This window comes from Haliaeetus albicilla, chromosome W, assembly GCF_947461875.1.
Source record: "Haliaeetus albicilla chromosome W, bHalAlb1.1, whole genome shotgun sequence".
Taxonomy (NCBI): domain Eukaryota; kingdom Metazoa; phylum Chordata; class Aves; order Accipitriformes; family Accipitridae; genus Haliaeetus; species Haliaeetus albicilla.
In genome coordinates, this window is record NC_091515.1 from 1408340 (window position 1) to 1425815 (window position 17476).

Genomic DNA, 17476 nt, shown 5'->3' on the forward strand with positions numbered 1-17476 from the left:
GCAAAAGGCTTCGTTTTCACGTGAGGTCTCTGAGCGGTGGTACCTGCGGCAGAAGCTGGCTGGGGTGAGCCCAGGTGTCAACCGCTGGGATCCAGCTGCTGCCAGAGGCATTGTGGGTTGCTCAAGCAATAACGACAGAGCTGGTAATTACCCAGGGTTTTGCCTGATGTTTTAGAGAATATCCCCGATACCTCTTTGTAAGGAGGGTTACGGGTGCCATCCAGCTACGCCGGGCACGCTTTTCAGCGTTTATCGTGAAATCTTCCCATCGTGCAGTCAGAAGTTGGTGTTGCTCTTTGGTGTGGTGAAGTCCTTTGTTTTGTGATCCAACTAATGATTCTATTAATTTTCATTTTTTCATCTTTGTGTAAAATCGTTCTGTTTTTTTTCCTGAAAAAGCTGTACCAAGGTGCATTACATCTTTTGAGAGCGTTTACTTTTAAATCCATTACAACATGTAGAAAATAGCTGTTTTAAAAGAAATTGTACGACATTTCAGTAAATACAGCATGAAGAGTGGTATGGCTAAAGAGTGCATTTTATCCTAGTATTTTTATTCCAGTTTTTTCTCTGCCATTGCTTTAAAAATACATAATACATATTTTCGTATCAATATCTGCAAACAGAAAACAAATCACTCAAGAGGGGAGAGCTTCCCTTTCATACCTGATAACTCTATTTGTTTTATCTCTAAATCTGGTTATTAGGAGGAGCTGAGTGGCAATCAATCTTGCGGAATATATAACAAATTGGCATGTTAATCTCAGATGGGTTTTATGTTTTTGCCATAAATCCACGTAAATTTGCAGTTTGCAAACTAGCATACTTTTAAAGCTTCAGTTATTGCAGTGACTGTGCTAAACGGTAGTTTCGTTACTGGTCACTTTATAAATAATACAATTTTAATCTGAAAGAGAAAAACACATACGAGCATCCTAATTTAATCGCACGGATTGTCGTAATCTTTATAACGTTAAACAAATGCAAACATAAGTCTTTTTTGTAAGTTGCTGAAATATGGAAATTCTCAAATGCAAGTTTCCAGTGAAGCAATAATACTATTTTTTTTAATTAAAAATAAGTTCCCACACGTGTCTTTTAAATTTATTTCACTGTGTGTTTTTTGGTTTGGGTTTTTATTGGACTTCTTTACAGCAATAGCTAATATCCTCCCCAAAGATTTTTACGAGTACTATTATGCTTGAAGTTAGAGGTGGATTTAATTTAGATGAAACTTTAGCTTTTAATAGTTTTTCTGACAACCGCATATGATATATCCCTCCCAGCTCTTTACAGTCGGAGGCAAGGCTGCGCGTAGTAGGGGCAACGCAGAGCCACCGGCACGCTGCGAGGCACCGCGCTGCAGGACGCGGCGCCCCGTTCTGCCCGCTCCCGGCACCCTCCGGCAGCGACTTCGGCAGCTAGTTGTGATAGCTCAGAAATTGTGCCGGGCTTTTGTTTAGTCATTTGCAAGGAAAAAAAAAAACAAAGCCCACCCCAAACCTGCGTTTTTTATGTTTTGAAATACTGCTCTGTAGACGGGTGACCATCTCAGGACATTTGCAGGGATATTTTTGCCTCCGTGTTATAAAAGGTGCTTTCAGTAAAATGGTACCTGCGATCTGCCCTCACTGCGCGGGGAAGAGTGGCAGCGTTTCTGTCGGAAATGTCAGCGCGCAGGGGTTTATAACTGCTGCAAAAGTTTTTTATGGATTGCTCCTTGCTTCGGAAGAATGAAAGGCAATTTGTGTTTGTCGCAGATTAGACTCAAAATGTGTGCTTCCTTTAGTTTTTTGTGAATACAGTTGTTGTACAGAATGGAAATAACTTCTACAGCTCAGTGCTCTCAACTATTTTAACAGTATTTTTATTTTTAAGTGAAATTATCTCAAAGTAGAATATGCACTTTAAATACTTCAAATTATTTCAATGAGCTGTACAATTTATTAGAAAATAAAATATAAAACGGTATTCTTGAGTATTTTAATCACCCACAGCTCTATCTTCCAGGCATAAGTAAATTAAAATACAAGTCCAGTAATGTGAATACAAGAATAGTATGGTTCTGAAGGAGATATGGCCTTTTTTTAAGTGATCATACAGATAGGTATTTGCGTCTTGTTGTCTTCATGTATCATGAATCATACATTTCATTTGGAATAATACTGCTTTAGAAAGAGCACCTAGGTGTCTCAAACAGAACAAATATCTTATAAAAGGTCGGATTATGTTTAGGTTATGGATTGTGTCACACTGAACTGCCAGGATTTATGATGCTGAATGAAGTATATGCATTTATAAGTTGACTAACTAGATTATAATATACTTAGTTGATAGGGTGGAAATATAGCTGTATTTCTCTTAAAATATGTATATTAACTTGTTCTCAATGTGATTTATGCAGTGGATATGGAGATTAATGCAGCAGCGTTTGTGCAAGCAGTAATTGTTGATTAATTCATAAGTAGTCCTATGAAAATTTCAATGATAAATGGTAATAAATATGTTGTATCAGCTCCCCTTTATTATAAGAAATGGCTACAAGTTTGGAAAACAAAGTAAATTGAACTGTGGAAACAATCAGGGTTTAAAAGCCAGCGCAGGTTGGAACCGCGTGGGGAGCGGGGAAGGCGAGACCCTCGGGGTGCGGGGAGGTGCACCCCCGGGCAGGCTGCGACCGCCCTGCCCGCGCTGGAGCCCTGCGGCCGGTCTCAGCCGCAGCTCGTCACAGCAGTAAGAAACTGGAGACAGACCCGGAGCTGAGCTGGAACCGGAGCGTTGAACTCCAGCAGCTTGGCCTGAACGAAGATGTGGGTCAGGGCGGGCTGTGTCCCCCACCGGCCCATCCCTGGTGCCCGCCCGACCGCCGCGGGGGCTCGGGGGGCTCTTTCGTGGCGCGGGTTGGGATTGGCTTTGCCCGGCGTGCTCGCAGCCTCCCGCGTGGAGCTTCTCCCGCCTCTGGGGTTTCAGGAGTTCACGTAATTTCAGGTGTCGTAACCCGAACGTGTGTGCCCACCCCAGCGTGATCTGCCTTTGCAGGCAGCGGGGCGGGGGGCCGGGTCCCCCCGGCTCTGCCTGCTCCATGGGCACGCGTGGCCTCGCCGTACCCTGGGCTCCTGTCCGTGATATGATGGAACGTGACGTACTTCCCTGGACCTACAGACCCTATATAGTCTCTCTGGGGCAAGGGATTTCACTGGGACCATTCCATACTGGAGTTTCTGCCTTCAGTCAAGAGCCTGGGGAGCTCTGCTCCCGCTCGAGCTGTGCAGTGAGGGTCAGGGTATTTTGGATTGAGCCAACTGGAGATGAGATACAGGCATGACTAGATTGGGAAAAACTAGTTTTTTTCTGTTAAAACTTGATTTCCTTGTTCGAGTGCCCACATGCCTTTACTGAGCTATGAGATGGTAATGTTTTGTACCCAGGCTGGTGCATGGTGCAATCCGGGTGGCTCCTCTGTACGATCGCCTCCTCACCCTCAACTTCATCCTACGGCTTTGCTGTTCTTTTAGTCTTTAACCTGAAGCCTTCATCCATTTTGGCTGCTGATGGTTTAATCACATCTGACCTTTTACAGGTCAGCTGTGCTGGTATGTACAGTTGGAAGCGTCGGTGAAGGAACGGGGTATGGAATGGGAAGTCTTTGGGGGCAAAAGTGAGCAAAGAGGGAAGGGTTTAGGTTGTAGAGGTGATGTTTGAGGGGTGTTTTTACAGGAACTTGTATCATTCTGACTTCAGGCAGTCCACCCCAGTGGCACTGCGGCAGGAAAGTGGTATCCGCCCAGGTGTTGATTTCCAACAGGTAGCACCTGTAATGCAAAACAATGTATTGAGGACAAAAAGAAAGCTCAGAAATGAAGCCTTCACAGAGAGCTTATGATGCACGGTACGAGTGCTTCATTGGCTTTCTTGGAGCAGGATTGCATGCTCCAGCAGAAGGAGGGCTTACCGAGACTGAGGCGGGAGCAGCTCAGAGGAGCACAAGTGGTGACATTGCCTTTGAGCCCCTTGCGTGGCCAAGGCAGGCTTTTCCCCTCTGAGAACGAGGATGGGTGCGTGAGCCCAGCAAGGGCCTTCTGCAGGCTTTCTGCATCTCAAGTTGTTATTCTTTGTGGCCGAGCTTTCCAGTAGCATGCCTGGGTGTAATAAATTGCTCAGCTCATGCATTTCCTCCATCACCAGTGCTTTTTCTTTTGGTATGATTATCATCTAGTAGACGTGCTATCGAGTACAGTCGTTGTGGCACAATATATTCATTTTCCATTTTCCTTCTCCATGGACACTCTTTTCCTTTACAACTGCACCAAGGCCTCCTGCTCCCTTAGCTCCATGGGAAGAGTGGATGGTTGCAGTTGTCTGATCCCCGTTTATGGCAGGCCCGGGAGCTGTAACCCAAACTGAAATCCCACATCCTGCGCTGCTCCTGGAGAGAGGTGTTCAGGCTCTCAACCCGTGCCGATAAATGCAGCCCCTTCCAGGGAGGATCAGAAACGCCGTGCTCTGTGGGCCAGTGCTGCTCGGTGCGGAGTCGGAGGTGCTGGCGTGAGCTGCGGGCTTGTCCCCACGCTCAACCCACAGTTGAGCAGCCCTGTGGGAACAGGCCCTGCAGTCTGCTTCGTCTGCCGCAGGAGCACCTAAAGGAGCTCAGCGATGTAACCCCATGGTCTGGAGAGCAGTCGCAATCACAAACCCACAGGTTTTGCTGCCATAGCTCAATTGCCACCGCCGCGCAGCAGCGCGAACGCAGAGCTGGTTTGGGGACGCTTTAAGGGTGGGGGGTTCACATTATAGTAAGAGGTCCGGTCGGTATCTAGCGAAACGGGAGGATGGTGGCGGAGTTACTCCAGCTTGCACCTTGCTGATAGTAAACCCGGAGCGGGCGATGATGCAGTCCTTGTTTCACAGTGTACATCCAGCTGTATTGAGCTGTATTCCCTGAATCCTCCATGCTGGCCACCGTGGGGGCAGCAGCGAGCGTGATGTTTTGGGGGTCTGGGCTTCCCCGAAGGGTGGCTTTCCTGGCGGTCCCCTCCTGGGACCCCCACGGAGGTGTTCCACCCCATGCTTGGTTTCTCATGTCTCCCTGAGCAGAGGTGGAATGTCCCCGAGCATCACCCATCCCCAGGACCGGCTGCAGTGAAATGGAAAGAGCAAAAGCCGTGGCTGCACCAGCAGCCCTGGCCTGGCCCTGGCGTAGTCATTCCATGCGACAGAGACCATTCAGCCAGCGGTCATGGTCACGTCTTTCTGGTTTCCAAGGTTAATTCACTCTTACGAGAACCAACAGCTTTAAAATAAATAAAAGGCTTAAAAATGTTGGAAAGAGGAGGAGCTGATGGCTCCTCAGGTTGAACCGTCTCCTTGGAAGCTGTGTCTGTAGGAGCCCTTGGGGAAGACGGGTGACCTCCTGCTTGGGAAGGGGGCTTGGGGCTCAGCTCCCTCCTCTGCCAGGGGCTTCATCTCTGCCTGCCGCACACCCTTCGCCCTTTGTTCGTCAAATAAATGCAAGTGGGCTCGGGATGAAGGAACCGGGTCTGGCAGTAGGAGCTGGGCTGCACCAAGGAGCAGGATTGCCATCACAGCCTGGACAGTCGTTGCACGTTATTTTAAATGTAGATCCTGAGAGAGTTCTTGTGGGGAAGATGTTACAGCCAGAATAAGGAGCGGGAGAAGTCAAGTCTCATCTCAGTTGTGTTAAAAGAGAAGAAAGGAACTGAAAAATTAATTGATTTTGTTGACGAACCAGCAGGTAAAATCTCCCGAGCCTCAGTTTTAATGGCAAGAGCCTCTTTCTTCATCTTCATTTAAGGTGTCCCCTCTTAGACTGGAGACATCTATCTGCACTCGCTGTTGTGTGTATTTACAAGCGCACCAGCTCTGACCTTGCTAGCCAGACAGATAAGGAAATGTATGACTCAGTTGTACATCCTAAGGAAACACCTGCTTGGTTCCAAAAATCAAGAAAAGAGAAATACTACTGAGATGCCACCTGGAGTTTTTCCACAGCTTTATTCTGATTTCCACAGGAGAAGCCTTGATAATTTTGCTGGGAGGTGAGGAAGCACTGCTTGTGCTTTTTGTGCAGACTTTGCAGACTTCCTACCTCAAGTGAAAAAAACACAACCGTATAAATTTCCCTTCAAACATCCAACTTAAATGGGAGTTTTCCAAAACAAATACAACGTCCCCGTCTTTCCCTGTGCCACCTGCCATAACAGAAAATCGGCCAGTCCTGGGATGCTGTGGTCGTCATTGCTGCCAGCGTCTTCGGGGACATTTCTCCACACTGGACCTGTTGGGTGCTTTGGAGCTTCCCGGGGTTCAGCAGTGGGTTGGGGGTTGTCACCCACCGGAGACATGCCGGAGCACTCCAGCTGCCAACGGCACTGGGGCAGCGGTGCGGCGCCTGCCTGGTGGGGGGATCCCGGCCTGGGGGTCTTTGAGGACCAGCGGCACGGGGCGAAGCCTCCTTGGGACAGAACTGACCGTCTTGGCGATAGGCATCCAAGGACAGCAGGGTAAAATGGGGGTGAAAACTTGGAGGCAGCTCACTGGGACCCAGCTAACAACTGCGCCAAGTGAGAGGGAGCGAGGTAGGAGCTGGATGGAGGAGGGGATAGAGGAACTGATTTTATAATCTTATCCTAGTGTTTTAGTATAATTCAGTGACTTCTGAGGTCTGAGAGCCCACAGAGGTGAGACTGGACCTGCGTAATGCACTGCGGCGTGCTTGCAGTAGGGTACTTGGCTTTCCGCTGCCTCCCAGCAGCCCGTACGTTCTCCCGAAGTCCCATTCCGTCTTCCCGGGGCGCTGCCCGGGGCTCCCACCAGGGATGGGGCTGGCGCACGCTCGCTCTCCGCGTTATCGGGCTGACAAGATCCTCTTCATCCGGTGGCCCCAGGGGAAGCAGCCTGGCTAACATCCCTCCTCACCCTTCTGGCCAGCCATGTAAATCATACTGCATTACGATTTGGGGTTTTTCCATATTAAAATTAGAACCTGATTAAAGTCCACGCAGCTTTTTTTTTCAGTTAGAGCAAAGCTCTGCATTTTGCTTTAAAGTAAATAAATAAATTTGGAAATGCGGCTTTAGCACAGAGCAAATGAAGTCAAACCAAGGAAATTATAAAATCTACTGTACAGCAGTGAGGTGGTCGGTTAAAAGACCGTCTATTGCAAATCGTACCTGAAATCCCTCCTGAAGGACTAAGGAGTCATTTTGCAGACAAAATGCTGTGGTGCTGGTGTTTTAAAACAGATAAAAGGTAGAGGAAATGCAGATTAAAATGGCTTAGTTTTTAGTTTTTAATGAATTGCACGGCATATCTTCAACATGAAAAAGCAATTAGAAAGGGATGGTCCGATGTGTGTTTTTCTTAGGCCTTGGCCATACGTTGTATTTAAAGGTAAAACCTGTACTGCGAAATTCACACACGTCTAAATGTTTAACTGTTTTGGACTCCCAAAAAAATACAATCCAGTACTGAATAGTTCTGGCCCATTCTTAGCAGCTAGTAGCAGAGGTGTGGGATTAGTGGGGGTTTTTTGTTTAGCTTGAGCAGAGACTCCCTCTTCAGAGTACTGGAGGTAGTGCAGAAGGCACTCAGTCTTCATGGACTCAAGGTTTTGGCCAACAAATCCAGATGATTTCTGAGTGCCTGCAAAAAGGGCAAAATGAGACACAGTAGATACTCAGCAGTATTTTTAAGGCAGTTCTTTAAAAATTGCTTTTTAGGCAGCGCAGCGTTTACTCCTCTGGGCAGCTAGGATGGTGCCGGCGCCCACGGAGCAGACCCTGCTCACCGGGACTTTGGTTTGTTCTTTGGGATGAAACATGCCCTGCGTGCCTAAGCCTGATGTCTTTTGTCCCCTCCAGACTTGACGCACATTTTTGATTGAAACTTTTCATCAATCTATCTACTTGCATACGCTGAGCGTCAGTACTGGAAGGTTCCCGGTAGAACAAAAGGAAAACCAGTGATGTGCGGTTTTGCCAGCGGTGACTCTGCAGCTGGAGAAGCTGCTGCAGCCCTGGCCGGGGAGCCGGTCCTGCCTGCGCCCCGCTGAGCCCCGCATCTCGGCTGCCTGTTTACTCCCTTCTCCAAGGATCGGTCAGAAAATGCATTTTATTCCGCAAATAAATGTAAAAATACATGGCGATTTCATGTCCCGCCTTCAATCATTTTCTTTGTATAGCTATGTAATTTGTAATTCTTTTTTCATTTGGGAAGTAAGCCGAGTTTCACAAGTGCAAAACTCAGCACTTAATTTTTCTGTTTGAACTTGAGGATAATTGTTAGGAAAAGGCGTTTAGAGTTAAAAAAAAATTCTCTGTGCAGCAATTTGATTTTGTAGCTTTACTATAAATATTATCTGTAGATTGTATTCATTACAAGCAGTGAAGCGCCTTCAGATCTCCGATTAGCACAGTTCAGCATTTAAGATATAAGCATTTAAATCCTGTCTTGTCTCAGGCCTTTCCAATGTGGTTTTAGGAAAGGATGGCTTCTGGGGCTGGGGATTTATTTATTTGATCTCATTTGCTTTAAGTTTCTCTTCCGTTTCAGAACGGATTGGACATGGGGTCAGGGTGGGGAGAGTGATGCAGTGTGCAGAGGGGAGAGCAGGACGTTAATGACAAAGTTATCTATGGAAGTTGAAGATACTCCGTCAAGATTGATAAGCTTGCACTCTGACTGGAGTGCATTTGTTAACACAGTCTCTGTATTTTATCAAAGGGACATTAATTTTTGCTCTGAAGTATTTTTTGCCTTTACACTGAAGCGGTAAATGAGCAAAAAAATCAACATAGCGAAAATATAGAAAAAAAATTGCATAAAGAGCTCCAATAACTATTAACGTTGTTAAATGCATAGCAAAGCTCCCCTGACAGTTTCTTGGCACAAAACCTAGGAGGCCTACAATGGCTGGTTGTTTTTTTATTGTTATTTTATTTTCAATGGCACACAGCGCCTTTCGACAGGCCAAACAAGCGGTCAAAGTCAGCGCCCGAGCGGAGGGGACACCGCAGCGGCCCCGGTGCGGTTTTAGACCCATAAATGCGTGTTGCGTTTTGCTCGCCAAAGCTTCAGCCCCACGGGCACCTCCAGGAGAATGGGACGGGCCGTCCTGCCCTGCTTGCTCTCCCCACCGAGCTTCTGCTGGGCTGCGGTCACCCACTCTCCTGCTGGAAATCCCTCAGAAGACCGCAAGAACACCCTCTTCTCAAGTCCTGGGGGGGCTCCTTTCAGCCGTGCCGATGCTCTGAGATGTTACACGCTCATGTTTGTCGGCGCTGCATATTTAATGCGTACAGATGTAACGCAGACGGGTTTAGTCTCTGGCTCTGCAAAGGCGCACGCAGGTGCCCGGGGTGGTTCCCGGGGGTCCGCAGCGGGCCACGGGCACGGCAGCCCTCCCGGACCCAGCGCCCACCCACCCACAATGTTGAAGGGCGCGGACGGCTCGGCGACGGGCGTTTCACCGATGCCATCCTCTTGCTACACCGTAAACAAGAAAAGGCTCAAAGGCTCCAGTATTTGCCGCTTTTCTGGCAAATAATAGACTTGAATATTTTCGGCGCCTCAAAGACCCGCGCCGTCGGTAGCCGTCGTGTGTTACAGCATCACCCAGCACCGCGGCGAGACCCCCGAGCCGGGGAGCGCGTGGCCCCGCTCCGGAGCGCGAGGGGCTGCGGTAACTTGGGTTTTTTGAGCTAGTTTTGCGTATTACAGACGATCTGACTGCGTTTCCAGATGAGAACATCTTTTCCCTGCCAAAGGCAAGCCACGAAGTGACAAGGCAAAGTTAAATCGCTTGGTCCGAGTCCAGTTTGGCGGAGCCAGCCCTTCCTGGCGTGGCGGGCGCTGGGCCGGGACCGGGACCGGGACCGGGACCGGGCTGGGGCAGGTCCGGAGCCGGCAGCCCTCCCTTGTTGTCATTGCCACCTGGTGGAGTACAAAGGATATTGGTTTTCAGCAAACTCGCCTTTAATTTTGGCTCTTTTATTGCAACCACACTTTGGCAATAGTGTGCGAGAGTCCTTAACCAAAAAGATCCTCTCGTTTGCTCTGCAACACCTCATTTCTCCGCTCACAGTTCATTTATGATTCTGATGAGAGTGTTTTTTCAGGAAACACACATTTCACTTTTTGACCTAGGAGCATCTGTTAGAATTTTTTTTAATACTACTTTGGCATTCTGGAAGTGTTAATGTCTTTCATATCTGTTTAATGCTATTTAGGGATATTTATGATCACCTCTTGGTTACTTGGGGTAAAGTGTGTTGCAATTTTTTTCAAACAGACAGGAAAGCATTCATATGAGGAAACAGATTGCTTTAAACATGTGCTTCCTGTGACAGTAAAAAGAACAAATTAGATTTAACACTGTGTAATGAATGCATAAATGTGTACGTTTAAGCTTTTAAAAGCCTTACATTTGGTTCTGGCCTAAACAAAAATCAAGAATCACCTATCAAGGCACAACAAAGTAGATTTAAATACGTACAGCCAAGCCGGTTCCTATTTTCAAAGCGATCTGCCTGCCGTTTTCCGTTCCAGTCTAGACTTTTTCCCCTTAAATTGAGTGAATGTGATCTTTGGATGCTCTTGCCTGATCCTAAAAGCACTCTGCATCCATGAGCCACAGAAGGAGGAGGTGCTCGTGCGACCGTACTGATGGAAATTGAGGAAGGGCTCACCCCTTCCGTAAGGACCAACCTCACCGGGGCGGCAGGGCTACGCACAGTCCCACCCGGCGGGCGGACGAAGCGGCTCCCGTGAGGACCCGCGCCGGCCTCCGGGGTCCCTCGGGGTCCCGTCCCCCGGGCAGGACCCCCCCGGGACGCCCGGCACCCCGGGGGCTCACGCCGGAGCTCCCGGGGACGGCAGTCCGGGCGAGGGGCCGCAGGCGCGCTGCCGCCGGCGTGGCCCGACCGGAGCAGCGGATGCCGACGGCCTCTTCTGGCGCTGGCCCGTGGCGGGGCTGACGGCCTTTGGGTTTTTGGAGGCAAAAAAAAAAAGAAGGAAACGGTGAGAGTTCGCCGGGCCGGGAAATGGCCTGGGAGTACTGGCTGTGCTTTCCTCTGTCTTCGACCTGTGCCTCGTTTTTTTGGCTACGCTGGCTGCTCCAGCTTAGTCTCAGAGCCACGTACAGAGCTCAGAATATGACGGAACTCTCCCTGGAAACACGACTGCAAGGAAATTCTGGCACGTGAAACGTGTGCCTTAACAGATACCTTCAAAATGCAAACAATGGCATAATATATACTTAATTATTGTTCTTTACTTACCTACTAGGGGGTAGAAACTATTTCGAATCATAGCTGTAGCAATTCTCCAGGAAATACTCTAAATGTCTGCTTCTTGTTTGCATCCTTGTTTTTGTTTGAAGATGCATCTGGAAAAGAAGTAGAGGCAGTTTCTGTCCGCCTTCACCCAATTAGTTCCCTCACACCTCTTATTTTCAATCTTTCCGGAAGATTTCTTAAACATAAAACCTACTCAGGTGAAAACAGAGCGTGGGGTTTTGTGTCACTGACCGTCAGAGTGCTTCCCAGTGCAGAGTGAGGGTGTGGGGTATCGGCTGGTGCTAAAATAGACTTGGATTCGGCACACGCGCGTCCACAAATGGAGCAAAATGCCAGAAAGATGACCGGTTTGTGCCGAGCCTGAATTTTTTTGCAGGCTGTGGGAGTTCGGTCTAGAATACAGTTTGTTTGATAATTAGTGCACATCTCCTAAGACTTCCAGAGATTCGTGTTTAACCTTTCTGCCACCACGTTCTGACATAAAATTAACGCACCTTTTATCATTCTCCGGTATTTAAGTAAATATTTTTGAACCATCTCCGTGCAACAGGTTTCCAAAGATTTAAAGTATGCCGCAGGTTTCCAAAAAACTTCATTTTTTCTTATATTTTAAATGTTCTGTTTGTGCAAAATTTTGAGAATCACCATAAGGGCTTCTTTGCATTTTTAATTTAGTAACTAACATATGAATAAATTTGCATATTAATTAGTTGCAGATTAAATCATGCATACATAATTGCCTCCTTACTGTGTTTAATGTTTGTCAAAATCTCCAGCCTGGTTTGATGGATGTCGTATGAAAGATTACAATTTGATGTACCCTTGGAAGTATTTACACCAATAATGCAGGATTCTTAATAGCAGAATTCTCTAGTTATATACAGTTTCTAATAAACATGTAAGATAGGTGCATGTCCCTTTTGACTAGATTTTTTTCCTTGCACCAAGTCATTTACTATTCATAATCATTAATGCATCTCCTAATTATACAGCATATGTCTGTTAACCACTTCATTGCCAGTCTTTGGGCTGCAGCGCCTGAATTTTTAGTACAAGTTGTGTTATTTGAGAGGCTATTCCCGAATTGTTTTGCCTCCGACACGAGCCACCACTTCAGGTTTTCCTCGCCCGTGGTATCTGGAGGAAGAGTTTAAAATGCAAGGTACATTTTGCGGTTTATTATCGAGGTTGGAGAAACGAGCTGCGCTTAATTCATGGCTGAAGGCTTCTCTGCTGTGGCTACTGCGGTAAATAACCAAGGACGTTCCAAGTGCAAAAATACCGTCTACCAAAACCGTCACGAGCGTCGTGCCGAGCCTCACCTCGAATCCCGCGGGGGACGGGCAGGGAAGCCGGGGCTGGTGCGGCGGCGGCAGGCTGGGCTGCCCGGGGGGGACGGCGTGGCCCCTGCCCGCGGCCGCCCCTCGAATGGGCTCCGCGTGGCAGAGGGAGCTCCCGGGGGCCGCCGCTTCGCCTTTCCAGCGTGCCGGCACGGCGCCTGGACGCCAGGGGCGGCCGGCCTCCAGAGACGCGTTAGAGACCTGGACTCGGGTTCCCGAGACGCAGGTTCACAAAATTCAGCAGACTTCTGGGAACGCGTAAAGGCGGCGGGTTCGTGTCTGCCTCTTGGGTTTGTCTCAACTTTTAGCTGTGCTTCTGATCACACTTCCAGGTTTTGTCCACAGCTGTGAGGGCCCGCTATTTTTAACGAAATCTAGATTTTAGTGGAGTTACAGGATTTGGGGAGCTGAGGCTTCAGAAAAAAACAAAACCCCCAAAGAAGAGGAAATACTGCGGGACTCCTGATAAAATCCCAAGAGTAGGCTACACTGAATTTATCAGCAAGCAGTCGATTTCCTTCTTAACCTGGCTATACGTTAACTACTTTTCAAGCAAAAGCAGTTGTAGAGGACTTCCAAATAACCATATTTTGTTACAGAAGTTGGCACTCACATGTGTTAGGCATTTAAGTGTGAATTTGAGCAGTCGATGGGAATATGGTGCAGTGTTAGGAAACAGCACCAGGGAAGTTGGACCTTGCTCCCCAGGCTTGCTGCCTACCTGATAGAGAGTCTTCTGGCGAGCGACTTCACCTCTGGGTGCCTTTTTTTGGCTGCCTTTGTTCACCCAGGCTGTAACCCCTTCAGGTCAGGCGCCGGCTCAGCACGGTGCCTGTGCAGCGCAGGATGAGAGGGGCTTCTAGGAACGGCTGTGGTATAAAAATAGGTATTCTAATATAGCATCTGGATTTGTATAATCGAAAATGTGCTTTTGAGTATTAATTAGGATTGCTGAAAGGAAAAGTTCATGGGAAAGTGTAAGCGTGTCATTTCAGTGAGAGATTTCTCCTGTAATATGTATGTGTTTACAGTTGGTTTGCTGTGTATTTTAAGTGCACGCGTTTTGTAGATAAATAAAAGATATGCATATTTGATATAATATAAAATACACAGTGAAACCACTGCATGGCCCTAATTACTCACAAAATCATATACTTCGTTTCAGAAGACCCGGCAGCCTGACGTCTTTAGTCCAACCAGTCAGGTTGCGAGATATGTTTTAGCACATTATTCACTGTGAAAAGCCCAATGAAATCAAAGGTACAAACACCCTTTTCTCCTGAAGGATTTTACATAGTAAAAATAAAACATCGTGGAACTAGTGCCCAAAGACCTCACAGACTTATTCTCTAATCACAGAAGAACATAAACTGCTTAATACTTACCACTAATTATCCTCCCGCACTGTGCAATTTGGTATTAAACCACAAAAGAATGTTCAAATACCATTAAGGGACAAATCTACAAAAGCAAGAAAATTGTAAGGCCAGGCCAAATTCAGAAAACTCAACCCTGCGGTTAGCAGATGCCGCGTACAATAACATCTCTGGCCCCAATTCAGTCCCGACGCAGGCTAGGCACCGTGCAGGCTGTGCATCAAACACAAACACGCCATTTCAGGAGTTGCTTAATTAGTGGCGACTTGTGCCCTTATTTAGAGAGACGTCTGAATCTTTGCTCCGCTTGCCAGTAAACCCACGCCGTGGCCGTCGTGGAGGCACCGTGCGCAGCACCCATGGGTGCAGGAGCACACCTCTGCCTTCGCAGCGCGCAGGAGAGGAGCGCGGTGCTCTCGTTGCACCCGGATGCCCAATCTAGACAATTGTCTACTGCTTTTTATGTTACTCTCACATCTCATCTAATTTTCCTATGCAAAGGGTTAAAATTCACTCGGAAAGCTAAATTCTTCATCTTTAGTGGGAAAATTGACAAATGTTGCACAGAACATCTTTTGTTTGAAGATCTCCAAGGAAAGCTAGATACCCGACAGTTTCCCTCCTCCGGGTGATATTCCTGGAGAACTAGAGACAGAACGTTTTTCTGCAAAGAGAGGGGAAAAAAGACTGTAAGAGGCAAAAATGCTAACATTGGTTACAGCCCAGTCCGGCACAGGAGGCAGAGAGCTGAGACTGAGGAAAGATCTGATGCTTGTCATGCCGGTGCTTCAATAACCTTCCGTAAACCTTGCCGCCCACCCACCTGCGCCCCAGTCCCAGGCTGGATTTAGCTCCTCTCCCTGTGTGCCGGAACGAGGTTTAAGCAGTAAGTTCAGATCCTGATTTCTTGGAAAGTGAGCGGGACTTCCGAAATTTTGCAACACGCTTGGGGTTTAAAGGCCAATTCAGTATAAGCAGCAAACAGGGAAGAGAAATGATGTGGTTTAGTAGAGGAGAAGAGGTAACCATGACTTACGAGATACAAACAAACCAAAAAAGCTCTGGCAGAACATCAGGTGAAGCTTTCTGCGGCAGGATGCAGATTTTTGACTCGGGAATAATCTCCCATATTTCTTAATGTAAAGGTAAAACTGATAAAATAACAAGACACCTACTATGTGCTAGAGGCCCTCCCGTGCTGCAGCTCAGCTGAGCTGCTCTTGCACATCCAGAGCTGGGGCAGCAGAAATCTTTCAGGTGTTATAAACCCCTTTTAATTCCATCTTTGCTTCTCGGGTAACGTGAGCACTACCCCAGTCAGAAACACAACCCCAGCAGTCGGGGATGCAGAGGGAACAGGGCTTCGTTTGCGTCATTGGGAAACCCAAGCCCTGATTTTCCCTGTGGCATGGGGAGACTCTCTGGGTAGGTTCTAGGATCACCAAGCAGCATTAAATACCCATTATTCAGGTTTGTTTTCTTTGTTTGAGCAGATTCTTCAAAGAAAGCCTTGCACAGGGCCCCCCCTTCTTTTTTCTGAGCAGCGTCCCAGTTTCATGGTCTCCACCTTGAGCAGACCTCTCACCGTGCCATTTCTATCTCCCCTGCCCATCTCCTCTTCCACGCAGGCTGCTCTCCCAGGGTGACAGCAGAATGGGGTTCAAATTTGCCTGCATCCTCCCTAATTCTTTGAGGTCTTCAGGACCAACCGCTTCATCTTTCCATGTATTACCCATCCTTGCAGCCAGCAGCAAAACCTAACTGTATTGCTCAATGCGGAGGGTGATGTGCATGGGTGGGCAATGCAAAAGGATTTTACCTTGTCTTCTGATTTTTTTCGAAAACACACCACCTCTACCCCTACTCTTGTCTGGCTGTTTGAGGTTGGGGGTTATTTTCAAGTACAAGTAATTCCCAAGTACAAAGTTAATCTTCAGGGCAAGTTACATGCGTGTAAACGTGACCTCCTCGTCCCCGAGCATCCCTGGGAGCTCCGAGCCGCGGTGGCAGCCCAGCCTCCTCTGCCCCAGGCACCTACTCCTCCCAAATGGCTTGTGCATCGCCGAGTGGCCAGGTCACCGGTTGCCAGGACCAAGGTGACCGTACTTTGTGTTTTCCCTTGGAGTCGGGGCAGAGAGCCCGAGCCGTTCCCCCGGGTGTCCCCGTGCCGGAGGAGCGTATTCGGGGAGCCCTAGCCTCTCATCCCCTTGGCACCATTGCCTCGATGTAACTGCAGCACCAGCGCGGTGCCTATGGCCTCTCTGAGCTTCGGTTTCTCCATCTATACAAAGGGAAACAGTGACAGAATAATATTTAACTGCTAGATAGAGGGGCTGCGAGGCCTAACTATGTAACAGCTGAAAAGTCTTCCATATGGCAACGTGCAATAAATGAGGAGCAGCGTTCCTCTCCCGCTCCCTCCCCAGATTCTTGTGGCAGAGTGGGAACGAATCCGAGTTTGCAGGATCCCACATCTACGTTCAGTCCTGCAGATCATTTAGCAGAGAGGAGGGTAGTGAGAAACACTTTTGAGTGCTTTGATCAGCTCTGCTAACGCTTTACTATGTAGACAAATTGCTGCACGTGACTGAAAAAAAAGGCCACGTTTTGGTTCTTAACATTAGCCATGTGTCTGCTTGCATGGTGTCCACAACTTTTTCTTACCTTTGCCACAATTTTTTTTGCTTTTCTTTAAAAAATAATTGTGCAACAGCGCAATATATATAAATTCTTTCTGAAGTTCTGGTGCAAGTAGGTCTTTTAGCATTTTATAAAACACTGAACCCACTTGGGAGAATATATGTTGTTACTAATGAAAATCATATTACAGTGTCATTTTTTTTTTTCCCTAAAGACTGAACATAAGATCAGGTCCTTGATTGCGTTATGCTTCAAAAACATTTATTTATTTTGTAGTAGCAGCTAATGCTAATGGAGAACAATTGACCAAGAACTTGTGGAAACCTCTCAGTAAAGCAATACGAGCGATAACTACAGCGCTGATCACTCTAGATTGTACTGCAACTGCAAAAGCAAAGATAATCCCTTATAATCTGAAATAACTTGTTTATTGTGTGCTGCGTACAATCGGTGAACTGCTTGGCAGTGTAGGAAATATTAAAAATCTTACTCTGTTCGTTTATTTTACCAAATACTTCTGCAGTGGACTCTGAACTATGATACAACATCTGTAGTCTCACACTGAGACCAATGGCACTGCAATTTCCACCTGTAGGAACCTCCCATCGCTTAACCCTGCGTGCCTCGGGAACGTAGAGAAAATGTCAGAAATGAACCTTAAATGCACTTTCCTGTCCGTTTCTGTAGTGAATCCGGAATCAAAGCCTATGGGATGTTGAGGCCTGTTGTCTAGGCCAGCAGAATTCCTGACTTTGGGCGGGTAACCCCCGTGCCACCTTACAGTCGTTGCAGGGCCTGGTTACAG

General features: G+C 47.6%; 1 protein-coding gene across 21 annotated transcripts in view; it reads left to right on the forward strand.

Moving 5' to 3' along the window:
- Window positions 1-17476, forward strand: part of TCF4 (transcription factor 4) — a 246577-nt gene that overhangs the window by 150033 nt on the left and 79068 nt on the right. The window lies entirely within an intron of this gene.